General features: G+C 45.0%; 1 long non-coding RNA gene across 4 annotated transcripts; it reads right to left on the bottom strand.

Annotated features, from left to right (window-relative positions):
• Positions 1–1,916: 1,916 nt before the first annotated feature.
• On the bottom strand, positions 1,917–22,671 carry LOC143395745 (uncharacterized). 4 transcript variants are annotated; one of them, XR_013155383.1, is made up of 6 exons: positions 22,620–22,666; positions 18,785–18,886; positions 7,576–7,655; positions 7,292–7,413; positions 3,486–3,703; positions 1,917–2,865 (listed from the first exon to the last, which is right to left on the bottom strand). It is a non-coding gene; the product is annotated as an uncharacterized LOC143395745 (long non-coding RNA). The 4 variants fall into 4 exon arrangements; XR_013155384.1 differs by lacking the exon at positions 1,917–2,865 and having other exon boundaries at positions 3,239–3,703; positions 22,633–22,671; XR_013155382.1 differs by lacking the exon at positions 1,917–2,865 and having other exon boundaries at positions 3,239–3,703.
• Between the last annotated feature and the right edge of the window lie 1,140 nt (positions 22,672–23,811).

Below are 23,811 nucleotides of genomic sequence, written 5' to 3'. Positions count from 1 at the left end.
AATGTGCCCAGGGCTGTCTGGCTCATCATTTTGTGGTTTCCTCTGTACCCTGGAGCCATAACAGGAGAAAACAAATTCTGTTCCCCATGATCTGCACTTAGGAAGGACTTGGAGATATATCTCAGCTACTCTGGACCACTGTCAACTAGGGAAGAGCCAAGTCTGTTCCAGGGGTTAAATTCTAAGCTCACTATGAAAAGGTACCAGTTAAAGAAAGGCAACATTATTCTTGTCCCCCAACCTGTCCTCAATACCAGTGACCAAACCCAGGTCCTTGTATGCTCTGCAAGTACTCCACCACGGAGCTACATCCGCAGCCATTATTATTATTATTATTATTTTTGAGACAGTATTTTTCTAAGTTACCCAGGCTGGCCTTGAATTTGCAATCCACCTGCCTCAGCCTCATGATTCACTGGGATTATAGGGTGCGCCACCATGCTGAGCCGTAGCATTATTCTTGACAGTGTCTCAGAAGACATCCTGTTGGAGACCCTGTGCCTCCCAATGAGTCCAGCAGCAGCCATTTGTCCTAGGGCCATCTTCTCTTTGGGTAAGCAGCAGGGGCGTCTGTAGAGTGTGTGAGACCTAAAGATCCTTGAAGGTTTGCTGTGCAGAGTGACAGTTCATCTGCTTAAAATACTCTTGCACAGGGGGCCCAGATCCAGAGCCCAGGGTAAGTGGAACATTGTCCATCGCCTACTGCCTATTGTGGGAGATGACTATTGTCTTTATTAATTAACATAATAAAATGAACTGATCTTAAGTGTACAGATTAGTGAGTTGCAAAAATCACGTATGCTGTTTTAACCAACACCCAAGCAAGATGCAGAGTACTATAAATTAAGGTGGTAGAGTTTACCACCCTGAAATATGTCACTTGTTTGGAGCTGAAGGCATTTGAGAAACAGCAGGTGCAAGAAGAGCTTTCTGACCTCCCCCTTCCTTCCTGAAAGCTGGAGAGAAAACGCCCCTGTAAAAGCTGTCCTCCTTGTACCAGGAGGAAAGGAGCCTTCCTACTGCAGAGCTATTCTCCCATTAATTGCTTCTCTCGTACAACTTAATTTTTGCCACTTCTTTGGGTCTTCATTTCCTTCTGAGCACTTGTGTCATTTATTACATTTATATACTTTTCTTCTGTTAATCTGTGTCAACTTTATTCCCAGGTCCAGCCAAAGATCCTCAGAGGGCAGTGGGAAAGTTTTCTTCCTGCACACCTATGTAGAAAGTCCCCTATTGTCCCTTTCCAGTCAAACACTTTCCCAAGAGGTGATCATGGTCCAGATTTCTATCCCCATAGATTAATCCTAGAAGAGTGCTGCCCCGAAGAAATTTCTGGCATGATAGAAATATTCCATATCTAGACTGACTAGTATAGCACCTACGGGTCACATATTCAACCCTTAAATGTGGTTAGTGTGGATGAAGATGTGACATTTTTTTTTTGCGGGGGGGGGGGTACCGGGGATTGAACTCAGGGACACTCAGCCTCTGAGCCACATCCCCAGCCCTATTTTGTATTTTATTTAGATACAGGGTCTCACTGAGTTGCTTAGTGCCTTGATTTTGCTGAGGCTGCCTTTGAACTCATGATCCTCCTGCCTCAGCCTCCCAAGCTGCTTGGATTATAGGCGTGCACCACCTTGCCTGGCTAAAACATGACATTTTTATTCTGTATGATTTTACTTAAATTTGGACAACCTCATGTGACTAGCAGCTACCATATTGTACAGTGCTATCTGTCTTCTTTGTCTCAACATGGTTTTAACATTACTTCAGTGTGCCTCAGCAGCTTCTCACTGCTGAGTAAGGTTTTTACATTTTTAAAATTTTTATTTTTAGTTGTATGCCAAATATATATATATATATATATATATATATCATAGAATGGACCATTTAACCTTCTTAAGTGTGCAATTCAGTAGCATTAAGTCCTTTCACATTGTTTATTGTGTGACTGTCACCTCCATCTACTCCAGAACTTTTTCACTTTCCCCAAGTGAAACTCTGTGCCCAACAAACTCTAACTCCGAAGTCCCCCACCACCAGCTCCTGGCAACCAAAACTACTCTCTGTTGTTAGATGAGTTTTCGTTGCCAAGTTAGATTTTTGCTGCTGGCCAGCATTCATCTCTCTCCATCTCACCCTGCATTGCGTAGGAGCTGATCCTTGAAGGTTTGCTGTGCAGAGTGACAGTTCATCTACAAGCTTTGGCTTCTGCACATTCTCCGTGACTAGAGCAGGCTTTTTGCAGCAGAGCCTTCCCATCTATTTCTTTGAATCACACTGGATGCCCCGCCATGTGGTTGACAGAGACATGTCTGCTCACGATGAGTTTTTGGCATCTGTTGAGGAACTTGGGTAGGATACCAGCATTTGCTGAATTCTCAGGAGTCCCAGGCATGTTCTCTCCAGTGTGTCAGCAGGCCCTCCACAGCCCAAGGTCATCTAAACCTGAGCTCCTCAGTATGGCCTGAGCCAAAGCTCAGGAATCCACCCTCAGGGCTCCTTGTCTATTTGTCTCCAGGCCTGTTCTTTCCCAATAGCTGGGGACTAAAATGAGCCATGCCTCCCAAAATTTGACAGAGAGTTGGGAGAAGAGACACTGTTTGCATTTGAAGGCTCAACTAAATTGCTGGAGTCATGGTCAGGGTGTATTAATCAACTTTTATAAATAGGCCCATCACGCAAACACGTGAACACAACAGACAGTGTGTTTATCCCATGGAACATTCCAGGGTGAACGCTCCAACAGGGGTGGGTGGGTACTCTGCTCCACAGCCCACTCAGGGACACAGTCTGCCTTCCAGTCTGCCAGTTTCAGCACATGGATCCCAAGATGACTCTATTGTTGGGTCACTTTAGCTGAAGAGCAGGAAGAGAGAGCATGAGGAGTGGCATGGGAGGATTCTTGGCCAGGACCAGAGTGACACCAATCACTTCCAATTAAGAGAATTTAGTCACGGAGCAAAACTTAACTACAAGGGAGGCTGGAAAGTGTGCCTGGTAAGGAGAGGGGACTGGATTTTGGTGATCACTAGGTGTGTTTGAGAGCTTCTGAGCAATAACACTTTTATAGGAATCTTCTGTGGGGACCTTAACTTTTGAACTTTGCTTCCTGAGTCTCTCTCTGTCTTTCTCACAGACACACACACACACACACACACACACACACACACACACACACACACACACAGTAAGCACACAGTAATAATCAGCTGTCACTGTTCCCAGTTGATTCTTATTTCTGACTCAGCATTTACTAAGCAATCTCAAAGTCAAGTTCCCCATCTAGATTCATCTAGTGGGAGAGAATCCTCAGCTAGTGAACAGGAGTGTTAGGCTGTCTAGATAATTAGGTTTTGGGCTAGACATTGCCATCTGCCCCAATCCTTCCATCCTCTCATTACTGCAGAACCAGATTTTGTACAAAGCAGCAAAGCACTTGTCTGACGCCCACCCACCACCCCTCCCCAGGCACTCACTCTTGCACAGGCTCCTGTGCTGCTAGAAGTTGTTGGGTAAAAGGTTAATAAGAGAAAAGCAGAGGTGCCCTGGCTGGGGTTTCTGGAATGCCATCGTATTCCTGCTAGAGGAGAAAAAAAGAGTAGACATGGCGGGTTGGCTGGTCTTCTGCTCAGTCTTCCCCTCCATCTTCTGCCTTCTTTCTATCCAGGGTGCACTCATGGAGTAGAGCAGTCACCTTGTATCCAGGAGGGGGAACAGATGAAGGAAATCTGAGTCAACTGTAACAAAAAGTGTTACTGTGGTGTAAGATATTAATACTAGGGGAAATGGGGGTGAGGATGGAATGAGAAACTCTTGGGACTAGCCACTCAGTTTTTCTATAAACCTAAAACTATCTTTAAAAATAAAGTGTATTAATAAAAAGTATATTTTCAAGTGGAAATTATAGAAATAAAAAATATGATATGTGTTGGGCAGAATAATGATCCTCAAAGATGTCTACGTCCCAATCCCCTGGACTCTGTAAATATGTTGCTTTGCCTAGAAAAAATGCCTTGAGATGAAGAGATTGGCCTAGATTATCTTCATGTCATCCATCTAATAATACAGACCCTTAAAAGAAGAGACTCTTTCTCAACTTTCGTCAGAGAGAGAAGTGACTATGGAAGAATGCTCAGAGAGATACAGCATTGTTGACTTTGAAGGTGGAGGAAGGGGGCCATGAGCCAAAGACTATGGGAAGCTTCTAGAAGCTTGAACAGTTAGGAAACTGATTCTCCCCCAGGGCTCTCAGGAGGGAATGTAGCACTACTGACAGTTTAATATTAGCCCCGTGAAACCTGTGCTGGAATTCTTAACTATGGAAGAGTCACACAGTCTGTCTGTGTTGTTTTAAGATAACAAGTTCAGACTTGTTACGACAAGTCTATGGTAGCAACAGAAAATTAAACTAACAGAACTAAAAAATTCATTGAATGAGTTTAATAACAGAGTGGAGATGACAGAGGATAGAGTTAATGAACTCAAGGATAGAGTAATAGAATTCACCCAATTGGAACTAAAAGAAAAAGAAAAAGGGATAGAGCCTCAGGGAACTATGGGGGCAAAAACAAAATATCAGCATTTGTGTTATTGGAATTCTCAAGGGAAGAAGGGAGAGTGGTGCCGAAAGAGCACTCAAATACACATGCTCCTTGATCTGTGGGATTACATCCTGACAAGCCCATCATGATTTGAAAATATTTTAAGTAAAAAATGTATCACACCTGATCTATTGAACAGCATAGCGAAGCGACACAGACTCCTACTGCAGGATCGGTACCTTCACAGCCCCGTGGCTGACGGGGAGCTGTGACTCACTGCTGCTGCCCACCATGGCTAGGGTCCCCTATTGCACACTGCCAGCCTGGGAGAAGATCAGAATGCAGAATGGTTTCTACTGACTCTGCATTGCTTTCAGCTGTTGCAAAATGGAAATAGCATTAATTTTGAGTGGTTGGGAGTCATCAAGGACATATCTAATGGCTAAAAACATCCAAAATTTTATTTAGTATACGAACCCATAAATTCAAGAAGGTGAGAGAGCTCCAATCAAGATAAAATCCAAGAAACTCATTTAAAGATCCATCCAAGTTAAACTTCTAAAAAAGAGAAAAAAAATATTCAAGAGCAGCCAGGGAGTAATGGCCTACAGAGGGAAAAACAAACAAACAAACTGACAGTGGACTTCTCATCTGAAAGCATAGAAGTAGAAGGAAGTAATACCAAATTTTTATGTGCTGAGAGAAAACAACTATCAACTATAACTTCCAAATCTAGCTGATCTATCATGCAGGAATGAGGAAGAAATGAAGATATTCTCAGATGAAGGAAAGTTAAAGGAATCTGTCACTAGCAGCTACCCTTAAAGACTGGGTAAAGGAAGTTCTACAAACAAGGGGAAAGTAAAGGTATCTTTGGGGAAGTGATGATGGAGTGGTAAGATGGTAAAATGGTGATACTAGTGATGGTGATTTATCACCTTTGTATATTGTAATATCCAGAGCAACTACCAATGAAGTATACAAAGAGATAAATAAATCAAAATGGAATCCTAAACAATGTGTAAGTAACCCAGGGATGAGAAACAGGGAAAAAGCAGAAAACAAATAATAGACTATAGACTTGCAGCTGGGCGCAGTGGAGCTCACCTGTAATCCTAGCAGCTTAGGAGGCTGAAGCAGGAGGATTGTGAGTTCAAAGCCAGCCTCAGCAATTTAGCGAGGCCCTAAGCAACTCAGCTAGACCCTGTGTCTAAAAATATATAAAAATGGCTGGGGACATGACTCAGTGGTTAAGTGTCCCTGGGTTCAATCCCTGGTACCAGAAAAAAAAAAAAAAGGTAGCCCTAGGCACTAACATGTTAATAGTTACCTTTGAGAAGTCCAACTCCAAGCCAAAATTCTATGCAAGTCTTTCCTGGTCTTGTCCCAAGGTCACTGTTGACACTGTTCTCTTTTCAGGACATGCGTCTTCACTACCACCTCCACCTGGGTAATTTCAGCTCATCTTTCCCACTTCAGTTAAAACATCACCTCCTCCAGGTCTTCCTGACTGCCCAGGCTAGAGGACGGTGCATGACCTGCACCCTGTCTCCCGTAGTCCTATGGGCTCCCTCCTTCTACGCCCAAGATGCATTGTCATTTCTTATTTTTGCCTGTACCTGCACCAGAATGTGAACTCCATGTGAACAGAATGGTGTATATTTTGTTTGCTGTTGAACAGTACCTGGAACCTAGTAGCAGCTCAGAAAATGTTGAATGAATGATTAATTTCTCTGCTGAGAGACAAACACAGGCATGTGGCCCTCCCGGTCAACTGGGCAAATGTTAAGAGAAAATCAATTCTGAACCTTCTAACTGTGTGTCACGCACCCCCAAGTCCTTGTTTATCCCTCACCATTGCCCCTTGAGATAGGCATTGCCATACCATTCCACAGGGGAGCAAACGGAGGCTCCTGGAGGGGAAATATTGCTCACAGGGTCACCTAGTAGGTAAAGCACAGTCAGAATCTGGCCTTGTAATTAACTCTGCACCACCAAAGGCGCTGCCTCGCCTTTTACAGTTGCCCCTAGGAGTTGAGAGGAGCGACACTTGCTGTGCACCTGTTCTGTGCCAGATGCGGATCTTCCTCAGGCTCACCAGAGACTGCTGGGGTAGAAATCTGGGAGGAGAGGTCACCTGCTGAGGTCACTTAGCTGAGAAGGGACAAGCAGGTACCCTAGGGTGTTCTGACTCAAAGGCTGGTGGGCCCAAGCAGAGTGGTCGCACCTCAGAGTCACCTCCCAAGTTGACTACCAGGTGCTAGAAGCTTCCATGAAGACTTGTGGCATAAGGACAGAAAGAGACACAAATCCATGACTCATCTGGGTGAAAACGGGCAGAGAATGACAGGCACATTGACTGCTGGTGGTGACTGGTGCGCAGATGGAGATCAACCATGAACTTTGGGCCCTGAAGAGAATCGATTCTGGAGAGAGTGGGGGAGATGCAGAAAGTTCCCCCAATACCCTCCCTGGCCCCTGCCTGCACAGGGCTCCACATCCCAGTGCTCCAGGTCAAGTGGCCACAGAGAGCTGCCTCGGTTTCCATCTGTAAAATGAACCTTCTCAAGAATCAAGACTGATCTGAAAGAAGTTGCCTTTGACAACTGGTCCCTGAGGCCCAGAGAGGCCCGAGAACTAACCCAGGTCACATGGCTAACTAGGGGTGGTGTCAGGGCTTTGGACCCCCAGCGCAGTGCTCTCCATCCTGCCCCAGGATATGCTCATGCCTTCTTTCTCACCTGGACAGCCGAGGAGATGAAGCAGCAGCTGCTAAGCAGCAGGGAGTAGGGGTGATGGTGGAGGGTGTGACATAGAGTGGGCCAGAGGGAGAGCTGGGGTGCTTCCCGGGGGCTGAAGAACCCTGGGAGGGAAGACATAGGTCAGATCCGGGTGTCCCAGGCACCTATGGTCTCAATTGCATTCTCAAATTTTCTAAACCCAACAGTAAGTGTGCAAAACAACATGATCTTTGGGGTGAGCCCAGGGGCCTTGACTCTCTTCCCAGGACTGAATTGGTACCCACCCTGGGGGCAAGAAGAGCTCTTGTTGCCTCTGGGTCTCTGGTCCCCAACTCTTTGTCTTTTCCATGTCCAGGAGAAAGATCTGGAGAAAGATGATGGTGTTGCCTGTGAGCTGCCACAGTAGCAGATTTTCTGGGGACAATGATGCTGTCTCCTGGTACCAAGACACATCCCAAGGCTGGGTCACTGCAACTACTGGCTACCCAACAGGAAACCCAGGCCCAGAAAACAGGTGCCAATATCTGTCCTCATCTTGGCCCTTGGGGAGGCAGCATGGCAGGACCCGCTGCCTGTCCCCGCTGGCTCTGCATACAGAAGTGGGAGGATGTGGAAGACCCACGGAGGGCCAAGCACGGGAGCAGCGTTTCCAGTCCCACCCCAGGCCTCCCAGGCTCCCCCAGACTGTAAGCCTCCCCTCCCTCTTTTCATCTGACAGGTTCCAGCTTGGAAGCCCGACCAAGCCGTGCCTCCTTTGCAAGTCCTCCTGGATTCCCCAGCCCTGGAATCTCTACAGCCACCCCAGGCTGGGAATGTCATCTTTCCAACAGAGTAATGGGTTTTTCTAGGGAAACTATGGTCTCAGAAGGGGCAGGTCTTCCAGATGACCTGTGCCCCACCTCTACCCCCTGGTGTCCTAAGTTAGAGCAAGGCCAGGTTGACAGCACCTGTCCTTACCCCACCCCTTGCCAGCTCAGCAAATTACTTTACCTCTCTGTGCCTCAGTTTCCCCCTCTGTGGAATAAGGATGGCAAAAGACCCTACCTGATAAGGTGTGGAGAGAACACGGCGTTGTCATTTCTCCTCTGAGCATTGCAAGCAAAATATCATCAGCCCATTTGACAGATTAGGAAAATGAGGACCAAAGGGGAAGAATGTGCCCAGGCTCACACAGTTAATACCCAAGAGGAATAGAGAGACCCAGGTCTGACCTTAGGGTGGGGTCAGGCTGCTTAGAAGTGGTTCTCACTTGGGAATTTTCTAGAAAGAGGTGGGAGAAGGCCATTCCTAGGGCACTTGGGGCCAGGATCCTCCAGCCTCCTGCTGGATTCCTGCCTGTGGCTCTAGGCTAATCATTGATGGCTTTTGTCTTGCCAGCCAAGCGGCTTCATTCATCCTGCTGGATGCACACAGCCCCCCACCCCCCAACCTCCCCATGAGGTCAAGCCCAGTCACCCACAGGGTTCCTCAGGCCACGTGTGAAGGGTCTGAGCTATTTCCTTCCCTCCATCTCTTGGATCCCACCCTCCAGGGCAGCCTCAGGCACGTCTCCCCTCTCCTCCCGGCCTCCTCTGCTTTTCCTGGGTGTAGAAGAGAGACTGTAAGGCCCTGTCCCCTCACAGGGCCACTAGAGAATCCTACCTAGGTAAATCGAGTCAGGTCAGATGGAGTCAGGCCAATTTTGAGTGAGTCCAGGAAGTTGGAGACTGTCCCTGAGGGATTGGAATGTTAATTCCTTCAGAGCCCTTCCTCCACCCTTATCCAGAACCTGCCCCTGCTCCAACCTGTTGCCAGCCTGTCCCAGGAATTGCCCCTCCCTACAGGGAGCTAGAAGTATTAATATGTCCTGGGCTGCTCCATCCTGCCCTTCCCCCTCCAGCCCTCTGGTTTCCCACCTTTGGGCCACCCCACGGAGCATTCCTGGGCCTAGTCACACAGGAAGAAGAAAGATAAGAAGGGGAAAGATAAGGGGAAGAGGGCAGGAGAACAAAGGAAGCCAGGACATAAAAGGGCAGAACACCTGGCTTCTTGGGATACCAGGATACCAGCTGTGGCCCCCTTCTCCCTCCTGGGAGAAGTCTATGTTACCCCTTTTTAAATAAATAATAATTAAAAAAACCCTGCTTTATTTTCTTGCCTCGGCGTGCTTCTATAATGTTCAGACTTCAACATGTGGGGAAGCAGGACTCACCGATAACCAGCGGTATCAATAGGTTGGATCTAGATGTTTCCCCAGACGCCTCTGTGTGGAAGGTGTTCCCCAGGGTAGTGCTACTGGGAGGCTGTGGAACTTTCAAGAGGTGTGGCCTGGTGGAAGGAAGTTAGGAGTGTGACCTAGAAGGGGATGTTGGGACCCCAGAATCTCTTGTCTTTTCCTGGTTGTGATTTGTTAATAGGCTTTCTCTGCCATAGGCTCCCGCCATGACAATGTGCCTCTCCAGGCTGCACAGATCAGCCCCAAAGCAGCAGGACCAATTGAAACCTCCGAAACTGTGGGCCAAAATAAACCTTCCCTCTTCTCAAGTTGCTTATCTCAGGTATTTGTTGTTACAGTAACTGAATACTGCCCACCACAGCAGGAAAGTGTTACAGTGATGAACACAGCCTAATTCCATTTTAAGATTGGGAGCCATCTTGTCACAAAGTCATGAAAAGTTCATTTCTGTTATTCTATAAAATGCTAAGATGTGTTTTTGGCCTGACCAACTCTGATGTTTAAGCTTGTTTGGAATTCCTGCCCATGCTCTGAACTCACCCATGCCTGGCTCTCCTTGATCAGATAGCAACCTTCCCCAAAACCTCAGCGGCTCCTCATAAATTCTGATGTTGGAAACTAAATTTACTCACTACCTAGAAATATTAAGCCATGTACGTCATGCCAATGAAGGTAGCTGAGGAACAAAGCACCAAGCAACCCAAGCTCACAAAAGAAACACCAATCAGGCATTGATGGAACCACCTGTCAATCAGCAGGGTCTCCTGGCCAATCCTGGATCTTAGCCAGCCCCGCCGCCCCCAACCTCAGTAGGACAAGGGATTATAAAAACCCCTTTTCCTGTCCCAGGCCTCCCTTCCTGCCCTAAGCCTAATAAAAATTCCAGTCTGGTCGATCCCCCTGCGCTTCTCCTCAGACCTATCCTGTTGGTCTGAGGGTCTCACCCAGGAGAGAAATCTCTATAAAGCCTCGTTCAGCAGCCTTTTTGAACTTCCTCCTTTTGGTCGCCCACTGCCTGACCTTACAATCATTAACCTGCCCTCTGCCCTTGTATTATGCTTGCCAGAACCCTGTTAGCTGTAAGTTCCCAAGACACCTGCCTTTGTACCTATTTGTGTTATAAAAACCTCCCTTGTGCTGAGACCAGACAGTGTCCTCTGGCCCAGCGTTTGGGTGAAGCAGTCGCTGATCAGCTCTCTTGTGTACACAATATAAGCTTGCTTTAATTTGGTTTAAATTAGAGTCGGTGGTCTTTGCCTCATGGGTTCAACAACAGGAGCAGAGTTGGTTAGAATGTTAAACCAAGATGCAGTGGAAAGACCACCAACTCCAATTTTAAATAAAATTAAAGCAAGCTTGTAATTCTGGCCAGGACTGTCTCTCCCAAAAATCCTGGGCTACAGAACAGTCCCCCAGCTCTCTAGAAGCATATTTTTTTTTGCACAAAAAGTTGCAAAGGCGGGGGTGTCTTAAGAACTTACAGATAACAGGATTTTGACAAGCACAATACAAAGGCAGATAGTAGGTTAATGATCTACATGGCTTAATATTTCAAGGTAGGGAATAAATTTAGATCCCAACATCAGAATTTATGAGGTGCCACTGAGGTTTCAGAGAGAGTTGTTATCTGGTCACGGGGAGCCAGGCACGAGTGAGTTCAAGACATGGGCAGGCATTCAAACAGGTTTAGAAATCGCAGTTATTTACAGTAAAACAGAAATTAACTTTTCATGACTTTGTGACGAGATGGCTCCCAATCTTAAAATGGAATTAGGCTGGGTTCATCAAGAATGGCCCAAAAGAGAAGAAATGATCACTTAATGGAAGATTTCAGTGAGCGTCACTAATGACATTACCTGTGATGCCATTTGTGTGTAAAACACAACATGACACCATGCACATTTCATGCCACTATACTTAAGAACCACCTGGGTCCAACTTTTTTTTAAACTTTTTACTATGAAAAATTTCAAACATGCCCTTCAAATAATGAAACTAGTGCCATAAACACCCCTGTACCTACTCTGCCCAGTTATTCACACACCCACTGGTTTTATTCCGGATTATCTCAAAGCAAACACCAGATGTGATGTCTCTTTCCTCCCGAAAGCTCCAGTGTCCTCTAACTGATATCAAATATGTGAACATTAATCTCATCTGAACCCAGGTCATACTCAGATCTCCTTGATTGTCACAACTGTGCTATTGAGACCTGAGCAAAAGCATGGTCAGTGTAGGTAAGGAATGATTGGGTCAGGAAGATGGGCGCCAACTCAAAAGGAAGTAAAATGCTAATACATCCAGAGCACTTCCCTCTTCCCACACCTGTTGCCAAGGTCACTGCCTCCAGGAAATTGTTCCTTCCAGCAAGGAGTTGTCAATGAATACCCCGTGGGTGGTTCCTTTTCTTCCTTTTCAGACAGATAAGGAAAACAGGAAGAGGCACCCCATGGTTGGCTCTCTTCCTGTCCTTTTGGGACCAAATAGGTGGAATGGAAGGAGGGGGCATGGGACGAAAGGAAACCTGAAATCTATGAAGGGGCAGGACACCCCCACTCCCTTGGTGCACCAGCTTGGAACCACCTCCTCTCCAAAAGTCTCTCTCTCTCATCCTTAAATAAAACCTTTTTGCTCTTGCCTCGGCATTACTCAAGTATTCAATCTTCCACACGAGGAATGGGACTGATCCTGATTTTTAAGACGGGTGTCAGATGGAGGCTGGTCTGAAATCTTTACTGAGGTAAGCTCCTCTGCACTCCACATCTTTCTGAGTTGCGCCTTTCTGTCTCTTTCTTTCTTTCTGGAGGCCAATAATGGGCACCTGTTGGCTAAATAAATGTAGTTAGTGCAAGCGGCTGTTCTACAAGACTTGGGTGGCAGGATTCACAGCCTAGGTCACTTCTGGTCACCTATCCTGTGGGTCAGGCATGTTGGGTTCAGCCAAAGCCATTTCTCACTATCCTATTTGGGCTCAGAGTCTATCTGGCCTGAGTGCACAGTGTCACTGATCCCAGTCTGCCTTTAGATGCATGGAGACAGACAAAGGATTGGAATTACTGTGAAATTCTGGCTGGGGCCACTCCCTGGTGAATCTTGAAGACTTTTTCCCTGAACTCCTTTCCCAACTGCCCTTATGGGGTATCTTGTGGCACCTCGTCCAACAAAAGGTGCTGAACAAAAGCCCCAGTAACATATACCTCCAGATGAGCCATACTGCACTCCTCCTGAGCACTCCCCTCACCTCGCTGATCAGAGGACTCTAGGGTTGACCAAGGACAGGGAGTGGTTCCTAAGGAAATTCCTGGATTCCCTTTGTTTGCATATTAAGCCTTTACAGGCCTGTAGGGATTCCCATTGTTTCTGTGCGGAAGAGTTATACCCTCAGCCCTCTGAAGATTCTTTTGGCCCATGGCAAGTATCAACTCCTTACCCCCAGTGTTCTGCTGTCAAGCACAGTCTCAACACAAACTCTGATAGAGAATCACAGTCATCAGAGGGGAATATAAATTTTAATACCATTCTACAGCTTAGCCTGTTCTGTAAAAAGGGAGGACATAGTCCAAGATTCCTATGTGCAGCCTAAGGACTTCTCAGACCTTGTTTTTTAAAGAAAAACAAACTGTGCCAAAAATGTAAATTAGACTCAACTATGATCCTCCATTCTAAGTGAGACCCAAATCCCACTCCCCAAATTTATTATCTAATGGGAGGCTCAAAACCAACAGATCAAGATTCATTACAAAACCGGCCCTGTGTTCTCTCTGGTATTAGAAACCACATGGTAAAAGTGGATAATCCGGGGGCTTGCATCTTTATCATGGCCACACATGAAAAAGTACATGGGTTATGACCAGACTGGTGAGGCAGCAGTTAAATCCAGAGGTCATACAGGGAAGGAGGGGCAAAAACTGCTGACCACTAAAGGCTCCAGGAGCTAGAGGCTCCAGCATTGGGGAGATGTCTCCTAGACAGAGAGACAGTTCCTTGTTGCATCTGTTCTCTTCCTGTTGTTCATTTCCATGTCGTTGTTCAGAAGGGAGCCTTGTCCTCAAAAGTATTAATGGAAGATGATGTCTCATAATTTTCTGTATCCAAACCTGGCCTGATTACCAACTGGGAAAATTTTAAAATGATTAAAAATCCCTGTGCACGAGGTTTTGCTCAAAACAGCAGCTTCCTTTCTTAGTTTCTGCCAGGTCTCCATCTCTCCAAGGCTTGCATTTGAAATGTAAATTGCAGATGCTTACAGAGCTTAAAAGCTTGCAGAGGACTGATTTGAGACTAAAGGAAAAGAAAAAGGTGTCACTTTTAGATTCAAGTCACTGTGGGACCTAAATGGCTGACCATCATATCTGCTCTCTCACTCTACAACCCTGCTCTCTTAACAAGTTCCTCCTTAAAAACAAGGAGGAAAAATGAAATTATCTCATATATACAAGTCTTCTATACCTTGAGAATCTTTCTTCACCTGAGGATTTCAGGACTCTGTCATTCTTTGTATATCTGAACTGACTCTAATCTGAGCAAAAAAACTGAACCCTGATCTGATAAAAAGTTCTGCATACTCCTTCACTAGAGCAATTATGGCTGTGACTTTTTTTTTCAGAAGTGTTATTTTTTAATTCTATATGTTTGAGCTCATGGTTTTATGGTGAATTCACATTTGATCCTGTAGCTTAAATGAATATACTTTTCTAATCAGTCTTATTTTATCTAACTATGGAGTTTTATTTATTTTTTTTTTTTTACATTCCGTTTTTCTTCAGAGGCCAATTTTCAGAGGTTAGCTCTCAAATACAATGGAAAAATCTCCCTTCACAAAAAAAGGACATAGACATGGTGATTTGAAGAATAAATCTAATAGCCATCGAGAACAAGTGGCCACATGAACCTTTAATTTCACTGAACAGTTCTGCCCTATACTTAAGTCATAATGTAAAAGTCTTACAGGCTCTATTTTAATTTCTAACAAGTTAAATCTAATAGAAGCTTTAATAAACATCTGTAGCATTTTCTCCTTATGGAGAGCTACCTACAAACAGCTACAAGATCATTGCTTTCTGTCTGTTTTATGTAGTGTGCATACCTGTGCATCATATTGTTGAGTCTATATATACGCTAATGTCATATATCATGTACATGATATTAAAATTGCATAGATAAATGAGTGCTCATAAATTAAAATTTCAATGAGAAATGGCTCCAAATATCTTATGACTTAAAAAAGATTCAATTTAAATTAGGTAAACAAATGAGAGTAAATATGTCTTTTAAATTACTAACTCACAAGTTTTTCTAGGTGGTCATACAATTCACAGAATATTGTTTTTTTTTTTTTTTAAATGTCTAGAATGTAATATCCATTGCTTCTAGGATTTTTATTCAATAGGGAAGAGCTGGCTATTAACTGTACTTGTCTGATATCTTGGTTTTTACAGTTAAAATGAGTAAATTAGATTTAACATAAATAAGATTAATCTTCATAAATGAATTCATTTATTCTAATAAATTAATCTTATTCTCATAAATGTTAGAGGAGACATTTGATTAATTTACAAAGTTAAAGTGCTAAAACATCAACTGCTAAATTTAAAATCAAGTACTCGTGACTTATATTACATAAAGTAATATACTTAAACATTACGTGTGTTTTCACTGGTGGGCAAATAAAAAAAAAGGTTTAAGATTGATTTGTTTCTGTGTTTTCACTAAAAAGAAAGTTACTAAGAGTTAAGATTCTATCAGGTATAATTTTATATACAAAGGGTACAAAATGCTTCAGTTGAGTTTCAATTAAAGTACTCTGAAAACAAAATATTTCATCTTATTAAAGTGGAGTAATTTGTCTAAATTAAGAATTTCATAAAGATTGTTTCAGAATGTGAATTTCAAAAGGGGTCAATAGCTAGGAAAAAGATATAAGAAGTTTCTGGGTATGGAAATATATTTTAGTATGAAAAATAGAAGGAAAAACAAATGTTTCTACATGAGAAAGTCTTTGTGTGGTAAAGTAAAAAGTTGTAGAATGTCTAAGTTACAAAAGGTTTGTGGAGGATAAATTTTTAAAAGTTTGCATGTAAACTAAATTGGCTATAATTAGCATAATCAGTTAAAGTTATTTAAGGCTTTTTTCTAAGGTCAAATATTAATGTACTGATATAAACCAAAGTTTATTACTAGATGGGTTGCAGTAACAAATATTTCTTCAAATATTAATCTGCTCTTATCCATCAAGATAATTTCATGTGTCTGTAAGTTTTATTCTCTAGAGAAACTAGTATAACTATTACTTTAGAGTATCACACTACATTACAGATTCTAGATTTTTCTTTAAAAGCTAAACTGGTTAATATAAAAACATTAATTTAATTGTGGTGCTGTTACTGGCTTTTTTTATACTAGATATATTCATATCTTCCAAGTATGCAAGTCTTCAAAAGATAAGACTTAGAAGAGCATTTTACAAAGCTGGAGTTCTTCAAACTAAAGTTTAAAGTAAAGGCTTGGGATGATAAAAATTATGTTTCTTGATTTATAGTTATTATATGAACTAAATATGTTTTTATTCTTGCTAATTTCATTTAACTTTTTCTTATAAACTTCATAACTATTGTCTGTGAATACCTTGCAAAAGTACACCTTTCAATATAATAACCTGAGTAATTTGAGATAATAAGCCATCACCTGCAGGACATACAGAATGTAAGGTGACTTCCAGTACTAACACTGACCTCAATTAAATAGAAGGAGTAAAATAACATAAAGTTATCAACATTAAAGGTAAAACCCACCCCTCTTACTTTAATACTGGTAAAACTAGTTTTCTGGATGTTTAAGACCAAAACTTGGAGACTGAAGCTAACAAAGTAAGAACCAAGGAAAAAAAAAAAAGCCAATATTTGGCTCTTGCCCTCTGAGTCAGCTTGGACCCAGGGACAGAGGAGTCTTCTCTGAGGGCTTTGCAATTCTGGGCCACATGACCTCCCTATCAGGGGGATCCATGAGACCATGGAGAACAGAAAATTGACCAGTGCACATGCTGCAAAGAGGAGGGTCATTGGAGAAGGGAGACATCCCTGGTGCTTCTAAGGGAAACCACATGGTCAAGCATCTTGACCTATCCTGGCAGGTGGCACTAAAATATATAAGAGGCTGCTCTCAAATTTCCTAAGAGTGACCCCTGTGGGAACTGAATTTTAACAGTAGATAGGAACAAGAACAATTTGATTGGCTTGGCTTTAAAAAAAAAAACTAGCATAAACAGTTATAACCAAAGTATAGCCCTACCTGGGCATTTAGAAGAAAAGAAAAAAAAAAGCATTTTGAACTTAAGGAGTACACTTTGGGAAAAAATATTTCCCACATTCACCTTAGAGCACTAATCTCCAGGATATATAAAGAACTCAAAAAGTTAACGCCAAAACAAACAAACAAACAACCCCACAAATAACCCAGTTAATAAATGGACTAAGGAGCTAAACAGACACTTCATAGAAGAAATACAATTGATCAACAAATATATGAAAAGATGTTCAACATCTTAAGCAATTGGAGAAATGCATATCAAAACTACTCTAAGATTTCATCTCACCCCAGTCAGAATGGCAATTATCAAGGATACAAACAACAATAAATGTTGTCGAAGATGTGGGGAAAAAGGTACACTCATACATTGCTGGTAGGAATGCAAATCAGTGCAACCGTTACGGAAAGCAATATGGAAATTCCTCAGAAAACCTGGGATGAAACCATCAGTTGATCCACCTATCTCACTCCTTGGTTTATACCCAAAGGGCTTAAAATCAGCATATTACATTGATGCAGCCACATTAATGTATATAGAAGCTCAACTCACAATAGCTAAACTATGGAATCAACTTAGGTGCCATTCAACAGATGAATGGATAAAAAAATGTGGCATATATACATAATGGACTATTACTCAGCCTTAAAGAAGAATGAAATTATGGTATTTGCCAGTAGATGGATGGAGATGGAAAATATCATGCTAAGGAAAATAAGTCAATCCCCCAAAACCAAAAGCTAAAGAATGTTTTCTCTGATATGCAGATGCTAATTCACAATGGCGGGCAAGAGTTAGGGAAGAACAGAATTACTTCAGATTAGGTAGAGGGGAGTGAAAGGGGGAGAGGGGGTATGAGGCTAGGGAGGACAGTATGACAAATTAGACATTATTACTTTATGTATGTATATAACTGTAAGACCAGTGGGATTCTACCTCGTGTATAATCAGAAGAATGAGGAATTATACTCCATTATATATGATGTATCAAAGTGCATTCTACCGTCCTGTATAACTAAAACAAATTTAGAAAATAAAAGAGACTATCAGAGACAGAAGTTTTTGTAGTCAATTTAAGGTCTGCAAATCTTTCTAACTTCCAACATAGACAGACTTGATCTGTTTGCTACTATGTTTATCTAGCCTTAAGTGACAGAAATAAAGGGATCTCTACTAAACACAGAGGTTATGTCAATAGAAAGGCATTTTACAAAAATCAGATGACCTTAGCTTCTTAACTATATCTTATGGGGCATCTGTGACATTATAAAAACCAAGTGTTATGTTTATATTCCTGATAACTCTGACAATGTAAATAATATCCTAAAAGATTTACATTTCCCAGTAGAGGTATAATGTTCTTGCTTAGCATCTGGATGGCCAACTTAAGTGACAACCGCCATTTTCAGAAAAAAAGTTTTGCTTTCCTGCCCAAGGGCTTTTCTGAGAAAGGCTCACCACTCCCTCATACCCACCCAACCCCTAACCGCCCTCATTAGGACCCATCTGGCTCTGATTCCTGGGCCTTCCCCATAAAAGTCCCAGAACCCAAGCCTGTTTTGCCTTTCTCTGCTCTATAGAGAGCTGGCCTTTATTCTTCAGCTCTGACAAATAAACTCTCGTGTGTATCTCTGCCTGGTCTCCATCTTTCATTTCTCGCTTATCTGTCTCTTGTCCCTTGCTTTCCCTTCATTTTGGTGCTGGAACCAGGTTCCCCAGTGTGCCCACATCCCTCTTTGAGGGTCACTGAGCATCCCTGGGCCCCAATCCAAATTCCATCGTGGGACCAGGCCCTCGAGTCTGCCAAACACACTCTCCACACCCACTACTGGACATTCCAGATAAGACCCGTGTTTCTGGTCCACCTAAATGACCCCGGGTCCAGGGAAATGCCCGTCCTATCAGTGGTCTTTTATTTGGGTTCTGGGTTTTGAATTCTCTTTCGTCCCAGAAACTAAGCCCCTCCAAAACTTACCCGCTTGTACAATCAGACCTGGCTTCAATATCCTTTGGATAATGACTCTAAATGGCCACTTAACAGCACTCCCAATTCCAATATTATCAGGGATCTTTTCAACTGTTGTGCGCGTTCAGGAAAATGGAAAGAGATATCATACAATCAGGCCTTCTCCTTTCTACATTCTAAGCCCTCTCTTCAACTCTTGCTCTGCCTCACAAGTCCCCTTAGCTCTCACCCCCTCTACACCTGCTTCCAAAGGGACAGAAGATCCTTCCCATGACCCCTCCTCCTTTAACCCAGCCGACGAGCCCCCACCATACCACAATTCTCTTTCTGATGAAGCCACCGCAGCAACTGTCCCCTCAGCCCCTCTGCCCTTCTCTCCTCCTGCCACTGGCTCACGGGCTGCCATTGCCCAACCAGCATCTCTGTGTCCTCTACTCAAGGTGACTGGGATAGATGGTGTAATCCAGGTCCATGTGCCTTTCTCTTTATCAGATCTTTCACAGATAGAAAAGTGGCTTGGGTCAAGTCCCACCACATAGATCAAAGAGTTTCAATATCTGACTCAGTCATATGATTTGACCTTCCACGATGTCCATATGATCTTGTCTAACACCCTCCTGCCCGAGGATCGCAGGTGAGTTTGGGGGTAAGCTAGAATTATGCTGATGAGGTGCATCCGATTGGCACTGAAGTGGTCTCTGATCAGGACTCCAATTGTGATTATAATTCTACTATAACGAGTAGAGACCAATTCACTACTTGCCACATGGCAGGACTTAGAAAGGCAGCCCATAAGGCTATCAATTATGAAAAGCTCCAGGAAATCATCCAAGATAAGAATGAACGCCCTTCAGCATTTTTAGATCACCTCATCAAGGTTTTATTACACTTTACTAATCTGGGCCCTGAGACTCCAGATGGGGGACAACTACTAATGACCGACTTTTTCTCCCAGATTTTCCCTAATATTAAAGCCAAACTACGGTACCTTGAGAGGGGGCCTCTAACACCCCACGCTGAGGTTCTGGGGGTGGCCTTTAAGGTGTATAACAGGAGAGACGAGAAGGCCAGAAATATCAGATGCTCACTCAAGCCATCCATCTGGCCTCAGCATCGGTCCCTGGTTCTACTGGTTCCACCCCCCCCCCCCCCCCCCCCCGTGGAAGGGTCCCTTGGGACACCCGGACCCTGTTTTAAACGTGGTCTGATGGGTCCCTGGGTTCATACATGTCCCAAGCCTCACAAGCCTTCGTGCCCTTGTCCTAAATGCCATCATGAGGGACATTGGGTCACTGGCTGTCCCTGAGTCCATATCGGCTCCTGGACATCTGGCCCTCTGGTCCCCTTTCCAACTCTTAAGACTGGCTGCAGAGGATGACAAGGCCCAGGTCCCCATCGCCCGATCACTATCATCACTCCACGGGGACCCAGGATAACTTGGCGTATTTCAGGGGGGGCTTGTCTCCTTCCCCGTAGACACCAGGGCTACATATTCAGTCCTCAAGGACTTCTGGGGGCTACTAGTCCTTCTGTGACCTCTACTACCAGGGTAGAGGGTAAACCTTACCAGCCTTACAGACGCCTAGCCTTGTTTGTGCTTTGGCTCTCTGATTTTTACCCACTCCTTTTTGGTCATTCCAAAGTGCCTGGTTCCCCTTATTGGAAGGGACATTCTCACAAATTTGGGGGCTACACTTTCCTTTTTCCCTCATATACATTTCCATGCCGACTTGTCTACTGCTCCCCTGATCCTCACCCTTTCCTTAGGGCCATCTCCAATTCTGTCTGCTGCTGTCTGGGATCGCCTCACACCACAAGCCCATTCACTTCTGTCTCGAAACCCCCTCATTTTCTGGCCCCATCACAATACCTGCTCTCCCTCCTTGCTGCTGCTGTTATCCCAGGGGTGTGTGTGTGGTTAGTCCTGCGCCAATTTTCTTTAATTGGTGCAATGACTCGATCCCATTCGCCCATCAGCTTTGCTCTCCCCTCTGGGGATTTGGGCTGCTTTGGGACCGTGGCCTGAGGGCCTAGGACAATCACCGCACACCTTCTTCCATTCACTGAGCACCCTTCTTCTCCATCCACACACTGGCCTCATTGGGGTAAGTGACTTAGCCTTACCCCCCCTCCTCCCCACAAGTCTACTTCCTAGAGATGGCAGTGACAAGTCTCCTCTTTAGAGACCAAAGTTAAATTAGATCTTGGCCCAGCACCAAGATTCTTGACCTTCCCATCCCTTCCCCTTGGCGAGTCTTGGCTCTCAGCTCCTCACAGAGCTCACAGGCACCAAGACTCTTGGCTGGCAAAGCCTGGGACTAGGGAAGTAGTGGGTGATGACTTCCTTCTCCCAGTACAGAAGGGCTTCAGCCCCAGGACCAGTGAATCATGTGCTGATGACCCCTTTTCACTGCTGTCCCCCTCTCACTCTGGTTGGTCTAGAGCTGGGGACGCTTATCTCTAGCCACTCCAGCACTCCAACTTGCCATGGGGGACTCCCAATCCAGAATCCCATCGGACTCACCCTCAGCTGCCTCCTCACCCACTTAGCCCTACTCTGTTTGGCTCATGACTAATTCAACTTTCCACTCAGTCATGGCCCTTCTATGACTTGGACAATGGCCACCTCATGGCACCTTTGATCTGAATATTTTATGAAATCTTCATAACTTTGGCGAGCACCCAGGAAAATGGAAGGAAATTCCTTATATGCAGGCTTTCTCCTTTCTCCACTCTGAACCTTCCCTTTGCTCCTCTTGCTCCCCCACCCAGTTTCTACTTGCCACAAAAGCTCTGGATTCCTCCAGAGACCCTACTTCTAGACAAACAAGGGACCCAGAACCCTCCTCCCTTCTTCTATTGGCATAGTACATTGTAAAGCCCTAGGCAGCAATCTCCCTGGCCAAGGCCAGGCTGGAGCTATGTCACACGCCCATTTCACCTTTACATGGCTGAGAAACAGGGGATTTGCTCTAGGGGCCCTCGGACACATGCTGAGGACAGCCTTTGCCCCTGTGGCTTATCTATCAAATGGTCTCGACCCTGCTGTTTGGGGATGGGCCCCTTGCCTACCAACGTTGGCTGTAGCCTGCTACTCACTAACGAGTCAAAGAAACTCACCTCTGGGGCCCCACTCACCATCCTGGCTCCTCATCACCTAAAGGAACACCTCACTTACAAGGGCTTGCATTTCTTACCTCTCTGTCACCTTTTATCTCTACCCATTCATGCACTGAAACTCTGGAGGAGCTTCTTCCACGTCCCTCTCACACACAGGAAGGCCCCTTGCTCCAGGCAACATATACATGGTTCACAGATGGCTCCTCCTTCCCTCAGGAGGGAGTTATCAGGCAGGGTATGCCTAGTCTCTCTAACCTGGGTTGTGGAAGTGGCTCCCCTCCCCAGTAATACATCCAGTCAGCAGATGAACTTGCTGCCCTCATCAGAGCCTTCACTTTGGCAAAAAGAGCCTCCCTCAATGTCTACTATCTCTTGAATTCCATTTAGATTGGGCTAAACTCGTTCCCTTGGCTCTTCTTAGGTTACAGCCCTCCCAAAGAAGCCACTCAACATTTCCCCTTTTGAGCTTCTATATGGACGGCCTATCTCCCTGCTCAGCTCACCACCCTCTGATTCTCCACTACCCCTTGCTCCTCATCTTTTCTGGCCCCTTCTTACATACATTAGGAACCTTCTTTGGCAATACAGCGATGCTCTTCTGGCAAAGCCTAGTTCTGCCTCTTCCCCTTCTCCCACTCTGTCTCCTGGCGACCTGGTACTTTTTAGCCTCCCAAAAAAGCTCCCCTCCTCCTCTCAACTCTCCACAAAATGGACTGGACCCTACCGGGTCATCTTACCACTCCCTTGGCGGCCTGCCTTGAGGGCATCCCATATTGGGTTTATAACTCCCATTTAAAACAGTTTTCTCCCCCCTTTTATACAGTGACATGTCAGGGTTTTTAGCCCTCCCCCCACTCCTGACCGGCGGGAGAAGAGGGGGGAAAGCACGCCCCCACCAAGACAAGCCAAGAGAGGTAAAGGTCGACTGGCGGCCCGCACCCAGCCCTCCTTCACCGGGGGACAATCAGACGTGCCAGGGAGACAGTCAAAGCAGGATCTCATTTATTGAGGAAGTACACACAGCTTATGTACTGCACAGGAGCCAATCAGGATAAAGGTCAGAGGGGTGGAGTGAGTTCACGTGTGCACCCATCCCATGGTCCGTCAGGGAAGGCCCAAGCCGTCCACGAGGGCGGAAGAGTCCTAGACCTATCCTGGAGGTGGTCCGCCTTTTCCGTCACCACCCACAGCACTGCCTCCTGGCTGATCGCCAGGAGCCATCCCAGCCACCTATACAGCCCCAAGACTGGGAAGTGGGCAGCAAGTCATGCCCTACGGTGACACCCACAGTCCCTCTCCAGTTGCGTTTCTCCAAGGCCGGGACCCCCAGTCTGCCTTCAGTCTCTGAGGACCACGAGGACACTGCAGAACCACGAGTGCCAACCTTCCCTTTTTCATTTTCGCCCTCCTCCCTCATTCGGCACTCACCTCCCAAGGGGACCATGACCAGGGAATATCATTCCAACTTCCAGGAGACTTACAGCAACCTGCTCAAACCACACTAACCACACAATCCCAGCTTGATTCTTTAGCTGCTGTGGTTCTGCAGAATCCCAGGGGCCTTGATCTTAGGACTGAAAAAGGCGGACTTTGTCTGTACCTACAGGGGGAATGCTATTTTTATGTCACTCAATCTGGTATAGTAAAGGACAAGAGGGAACAACTCCAACAGGACCTTGAATGTCGGAAACAACAGCTCTTGTCTGCTGAAGGATGGCAGCCAAGTACCCCCTTTTCCAGTGGGCACTTCCCTTCCTGGCCCTCTCCTTGTCATAGGCCTTCTGTTAATGCTCGCCCCCTGTGTCATTAGATTCGTTCAAGACCAGATCCCAAATATCTCCAGCCAAACTATGAACCAGCTTTTGTTACAGGAATATCGATCCCTCACCAAAACTGGGGCGCCGAGGACAATGACT

Source organism: Callospermophilus lateralis, chromosome 3 (assembly GCF_048772815.1).
Source record: "Callospermophilus lateralis isolate mCalLat2 chromosome 3, mCalLat2.hap1, whole genome shotgun sequence".
Classification (NCBI taxonomy): domain Eukaryota; kingdom Metazoa; phylum Chordata; class Mammalia; order Rodentia; family Sciuridae; genus Callospermophilus; species Callospermophilus lateralis.
Note: the sequence above shows the minus strand (reverse complement) of the source record. Positions and strands in the feature narration are given on the sequence as shown.